This window comes from Coregonus lavaretus (assembly GCF_964263955.1).
Source record: "Coregonus lavaretus genome assembly, chromosome: 21".
NCBI classification, from domain to species: Eukaryota; Metazoa; Chordata; class Actinopteri; order Salmoniformes; family Salmonidae; genus Coregonus; species Coregonus lavaretus.
Genome location: NC_140008.1, coordinates 3,675,970 through 3,682,694, shown reverse-complemented (window position 1 = coordinate 3,682,694; position 6,725 = coordinate 3,675,970). Strand labels below are relative to the sequence as shown.

Here is a 6,725-nt window from a genome sequence, read left to right as displayed (position 1 = left end):
CCATCTGTCTCTCTCTGTCTATATCTACCTCTCCCTTCTCTGTGTCCATCTGTCTCTCTCTCTGTCTATATCTACCTCTCCCTTCTCTGTGTCCATCTGTCTCTCTCTGTCTATATCTACCTCTCCCTTCTCTGTGTCCATCTGTCTCTCTCTCTGTCTATATCTACCTCTCCCTTCTCTGTGTCCATCCGTCTCTCTCTGTCTATATCTACCTCTCCCTTCTCTGTGTCCATCCGTCTCTCTCTGTCTATATCTACCTCTCCCTTCTCTGTGTCCATCTGTCTCTCTCTGTCTATATCTACCTCTCCCTTCTCTGTGTCCATCCGTCTCTCTCTCTGTCTATATCTACCTCTCCCTTCTCTGTGTCCATCTGTCTCTCTCTGTCTATATCTACCTCTCCCTTCTCTGTGTCCATCCGTCTCTCTCTGTCTATATCTACCTCTCCCTTCTCTGTGTCCATCTGTCTCTCTCTGTCTATATCTACCTCTCCCTTCTCTGTGTCCATCTGTCTCTCTCTCTGTCTATATCTACCTCTCCCTTCTCTGTGTCCATCCGTCTCTCTCTCTGTCTATATCTACCTCTCCCTTCTCTGTGTCCATCTGTCTCTCTCTCTGTCTATATCTACCTCTCCCTTCTCTGTGTCCATCTGTCTCTCTCTGTCTATTTCTACCTCTCCCTTCTCTGTGTCCATCCGTCTCTCTCTGTCTATATCTACCTCTCCCTTCTCTGTGTCCATCTGTCTCTCTCTGTCTATATCTACCTCTCCCTTCTCTGTGTCCATCCGTCTCTCTCTGTCTATATCTACCTCTCCCTTCTCTGTGTCCATCTGTCTCTCTCTGTCTATATCTACCTCTCCCTTCTCTGTGTCCATCCGTCTCTCTCTGTCTATATCTACCTCTCCCTTCTCTGTGTCCATCTGTCTCTCTCTCTGTCTATATCTACCTCTCCCTTCTCTGTGTCCATCTGTCTCTCTCTGTCTATTTCTACCTCTCCCTTCTCTGTGTCCATCCGTCTCTCTCTGTCTATATCTACCTCTCCCTTCTCTGTGTCCATCTGTCTCTCTCTGTCTATATCTACCTCTCCCTTCTCTGTGTCCATCTGTCTCTCTCTGTCTATATCTACCTCTCCCTTCTCTCTGTGTCCATCCGTCTCTCTCTGTCTATATCTACCTCTCCCTTCTCTGTGTCCATCCGTCTCTCTCTGTCTATATCTACCTCTCCCTTCTCTGTGTCCATCTGTCTCTCTCTGTCTATATCTACCTCTCCCTTCTCTGTGTCCATCCGTCTCTCTCTGTCTATATCTACCTCTCCCTTCTCTGTGTCCATCTGTCTCTCTCTGTCTATATCTACCTCTCCCTTCTCTCTGTGTCCATCTGTCTCTCTCTGTCTATATCTACCTCTCCCTTCTCTGTGTCCATCCGTCTCTCTCTGTCTATATCTACCTCTCCCTTCTCTCTGTGTCCATCCGTCTCTCTCTGTCTATATCTACCTCTCCCTTCTCTGTGTCCATCCGTCTCTCTCTGTCTATATCTACCTCTCCCTTCTCTGTGTCCATCTGTCTCTCTCTGTCTATATCTACCTCTCCCTTCTCTGTGTCCATCCGTCTCTCTCTGTCTATATCTACCTCTCCCTTCTCTGTGTCCATCCGTCTCTCTCTGTCTATATCTACCTGTGTCCATCCGTCTCTCTCTCTGTCTATATCTACCTCTCCCTTCTCTGTGTCCATTCGTCTCTCTCTGTCTATATCTACCTCTCCCTTCTCTGTGTCCATCTGTCTCTCTCTGTCTATATCTACCTCTCCCTTCTCTGTGTCCATCCGTCTCTCTCTGTCTATATCTACCTCTCCCTTCTCTGTGTCCATTCGTCTCTCTGTCTGCCTTTCTTTCCTTCTTTGTCTGTGCCTCTCTCTCTGTATGTCTGTCTGCCTCCCTCTCTGTCTTCCTCCCTCTCTGTATGCCTCCATCTCTGTCTGCCTCGCTCTCTCCTCTCTCTCTCTCTTCTCTCTCTCTCTCTCCTCTCTCTCTCTCCTCTCTCTCCTCTCTCTCTCTCTCCTCTCTCTCTCTCTCTTCTCTCTCTCTCCTCTCTCTCTCTCTCTCTCCTCTCTCTCTCCTCTTTCTCTCTCTCTCTTTCTCTCCTCTCTCTCTCTCTCCCCTCTCTCTCTCTCTCCTCTCTCTCTCCTCTCTCCTCTCTCCTCTCTCTCCTCTCTCACTCTCCAACATCTGGACTGAGAGGTGTAGGCATATCAAGCCCACACACCTCTATTTGAGAAAGATGCTTCAGCATAGTCATTCTATTTCTATGAACATAATTCTGTTTCAGTCTTACAGACAGCAGCATTTAGCATTTTCTCAGTGTCAGAAAATATTTGATCGCCTACTGTGACTTTAACAAATAGACAGAGAGAATCAACTGGTGTGGGGTTTTTGTGAGGGTTTTTTGATGTATTTGTCTGTGCTACTAGACCCTGTGGCCTCTCACTGGCCAGCAGCACATTATCTTCCAGCCGGAGAGAGTGAGATAGCAACACTTATGAGGTTTGGTCTACGCCTTCTGCAGTTGCTCCTGGTTCCTATAGATTGTAAAAAGGCAGTAGCATACAGATACAATAATAGCCTACTGCTTGCCGTGAGGACGTTCTACTCATAGGTTGCCTATAACTTATATTTTGAATATATTCGCAAAATTAATTTAGCTAAAACACCCATAGGCTATAAAAAGGACAAACACGTGGACAATTCTCCATTAAACTGTAGGTTAAGTAGGCCTAACCACATGATAGACATCTTTCCATTCAAACTAAGGCATAGATCCGCTCAGGGAGTCAGTCCAAGGACAGGACTCATAAATAATTTCACAGCTGCAATAGAACGGTTGACACACACGACTGGGACTAGCAACACAGCAGACCTGCACTGTCTGGCATGCTATAAATCATGCTTTAAGTCAGAACGTAGCATAATGAATATGAATACCCATAGGTCACACTATACACGCTGGCAATTACGCACGATCACGACGGAAGTAATTTGAGTTCCATATTCTCTACACACGCGCGCAGAGCTCCTTCTCCCCGATTCTCTCTCTCACACACACACACACACACACACACACACACACACACACACACACACACACACGCCGGTGTCTGACATAGGCATCAGGCAGGCTGTCACACGACAATCGTTATGCCCACCCTCCAGCCTGCGAGGTCTACTGGGACTGCAAGAGAAACATTCATAGCCCCACAATGAACCGCTAATCCGGGGAGAGAAAAAAAAACACACCTCGACCCGGTCCGCGCTAGCAAGCTAACATTTACACCAAATCTGCATTTCCTAGCAAATTGCTGCTAAATTATACCAAAGAGAGATTCAAGCCGTGTCCTCACGGCTACCACTAGAGGGATTGGATGTCACCTAGCTAGGTCAATCCATGAATTCATCTACATCATCATCGTAGGCTACGGTAGGCTATGGGCTACAACCCCGCTTCAGCACGTCAGGGGCGGCACTGTCGCAATAACCAGCTACTATTTAATTGATAGGCTACCGGTATTGTAACCGTTACTTCAATCATCTTCCATAAGGCCTGAATCAAACTGTATTCACGTCAAATCACAACAGGGAATCATATCCTGCCACATAACGGGAAACGATTGGCTCTTGACTGAGAGGAAGGATAGCGGCGCACCGCTGTCGCTCAGAACAGATTGCTAGAATTAGATGAAACGTTATCTACCGGTACTCACTACACATGCATTGCAACCGTTCTCTATTCTGCAAGCTCAAAAATGCATCCATATTTCTCAAGTAGGTTAGGTTATGCTAATATCACAACTCGCTATTTCTCCGTTCTCCATATAGACATGCTATGGTCAGAAATGCTTAGATTATGATAGCACGTACTATTCACATACCGTGTTGTGCAGTTTCCGTTATTTCAGATGGATAATATCTGGAGTTGAAAATAACCGTTTCCCCTCTCGTGTCCTTCTCGCTTGCTGACAGTCTGCTTGCTAACCTGCCGGTGTGTTGGTAGCATTTGTGTCCCTTGGAGAGAGGTAGAGAGAAGGTGTGGGAGGGAGAAGAGAAGGGGTGATGATGGAAGAGAGACTTGTAAAAAGGGGAAGAGAGGATCTATGGCCTCTAGTGGCCGGTCTATGAAATTGCACTTATAATTGAAGGTAGATTTCCAGTGACTGCTAAGGTGTACAGCCAAGGTAAGTGCCAACATAAAGGAAGGTGTCTGAATAGGGCGTTGGGCCACCACGAGCCGTCAAAACAACTTCAGTGCATAGCCCCCTAAAAAATCAACAAAAAAAAGTTTATACAAAAAATATATATATATATTTACAGAAGGGCCTTTACTAGTCCAGTATTAGCAGAACGATATAGCCTTCTGGATCGCGGGCCAAAATAATTACATTCTGCCCCTGTCCGAGAAAAAACTGCAGCAACCCCACCCCCAAAACATCTTCCGCGGCTGTGTTTCAATGCACCTTGGCATAGATTCTGCAAAGTGTCTGGAAATGTATTGGAGGGATACCCCACCATTCTTCCACGAGAAACTCCATCATTTGGTGTTTTGTTGATGGTGGTGGAAAACGCCGTCTCAGGCGCCGCTCCAGAATCTCCCCGTTAAGTGTTCAATTGGGTTGAGATCTGGTTACTGAGACACATACACACACACACGCTATGCTCCGTTGAGAGCCCTCTTTCCAAGTCACTGATATCTCTTCTAGCCATGGTAGCCAAAATAATGGGCAACCTTTATACATGATGGGATGTTAACTGCTTAATTAACTCAGGAACCACAAAAGTCCCCTGTAGCTCAGTTGGTAGAGCATGGCGCTTGCAACGCCAGGGCTGTGGGTTCGATTCCCACGGGGGGTCAGTATGAAAAATGTATGCACTAACTGTAAGTTGCTCTGGATAAGAGCGTCTGCTAAATGACTAATGTAAAAGGCTCCTTAACAGCTTATTCCCATAAAACTATTGAACAATTAACCAAATCGCCACCTGGACTATTTGCATTTACACTGCTGCTACCTGCTGTTCATTATCTATGCATAGTCACTTTACCCCTACCTACATGTACAAATTACCGCGACTAACCTGTACCCCCACATATTGACTCGGTACTGGTAACCCCTGTATATAGCCTCATTATTGTTATTTTATTGTGTAACAAAAAAAATATATATATATATTTTACTTTAGTTTATTTCGTAAATATTTTCTTAACTCTATTTTCTTAAAACTGCATTGTTGGTTAAGGGCTTGTAAGTAAGCATTTCACTGTAAGGTCTACACCTGTTGTATTCGGCGCATGTGACGAATACAATTTGATTTGATTTGATACCTGTGTGGAAGCACCTGCTTTCAATACACTTTGTATCCCTCATTTCCTCAAGTGTTTCCTTTATTTTGGCAGTTAGCTGTATGCTAGCCTAATAATAGAATGGAGGAGGGAGGCACAAGTCATCATCATGGTTTACTTACAGAACATTTCAGTATAAATAAATATAATAATACAGGTAGAGATATACATCTCTTAGGCATATCATAACATCACAAATGAATCACTTCACGGGTTCAGTTTAGAGGCAACAGAGGTTTACAAAGATTTCGACATGTGCATATTGTATATCTGACAGGAATGATGCCACAAATAACAGGACAAGAACACAAGAGTGATGAGTCCATTAATTCATTGGTCTGTTTATCAGCAAGCCAAGCACACATTGTGCAATAGGAGGTGACAGCAACCATGAATGTGAATAGAACACCAGTCCAACAACCAGGGTTGGGGTCAATTCCATTTCAATTCTAGTGAATTCAGAAAGTAAACAAAATTCAAAATTCCACATTTTCCTAATTGAAAACTTTGAAGAGAATTAGAATTTCAGTGTGATTCCTGAATTGACAGTCATTGAAATGGAATTGACCCCAACCCTGTCAGCAGCATTTTTAGTTTTCCTTCTTTCTCTGTGCTACAGTTATAACAGCTACCATTAGATCAGCTGAATGGCTGGTGGTTGGGTTATGGTACTATCCAGACCATACTACACTTGGCCCATTAGATCAGCTGAATGGCTGGTGGTTGGGTTATGGTACTTGGCGGGTGTCCAAGTTAGTCAAGTGTAAGACAGCCATCTGTTCCTAGTGTGGGCCACCATCTCTGCAGCTGAGCAGGGCTGAAATAGTTCAGGGTCTTGTTCTCAGCCTGATCATGTTTCTCTACAGCTGACAGTCTTGTTCTCAGCCTGACCATGTCTCTCTACAGCTGACAGTCTTGTTCTCAGCCTGACCATGTCTCTCTACAGCTGACAGTCTTGTTCTCAGCCTGACCATGTCTCTCTACAGCTGACAGTCTTGTTCTCAGCCTGACCATGTCTCTCTACAGCTGACAGTCTTGTTCTCAGCTCAGCCTGACCATGTCTCTCTACAGCTGACAGTCTTGTTCTCAGCCTGACCATGTCTCTCTACAGCTGACAGTCTTGTTCTCAGCTCAGCCTGACCATGTCTCTCTACAGCTGACAGTCTTGTTCTCAGCTCAGCCTGACCATGTCTCTCTACAGCTGACAGTCTTGTTCTCAGCTCAGCCTGACCATGTCTCTCTACAGCTGACAGTCAGCTCAGCCTGACCATGTCTCTCTACAGCTGACAGTCAGCTCAGCCTGACCATGTCTCTCTACAGCTGACGGTCAGCTCAGCCTGACCATGT

At 45.3% G+C, this 6,725-nt stretch overlaps 1 long non-coding RNA gene across 1 annotated transcript in view; it reads right to left on the bottom strand.

Annotated features, from left to right (window-relative positions):
- Positions 1-5,479: 5,479 nt before the first annotated feature.
- Positions 5,480-6,725, bottom strand: part of LOC311148557 — a 2,275-nt gene continuing 1,029 nt past the window's right edge. Inside the window, exons 1-2 of the long non-coding RNA XR_014614919.1 lie at positions 6,679-6,725; positions 5,480-6,469 (exon numbers count right to left, since the gene is read on the bottom strand). The exon at positions 6,679-6,725 is cut by the window's right edge and continues 1,029 nt beyond it. This is a non-coding gene — a long non-coding RNA (uncharacterized lncRNA). The remainder of the gene's footprint in view (positions 6,470-6,678) is intronic.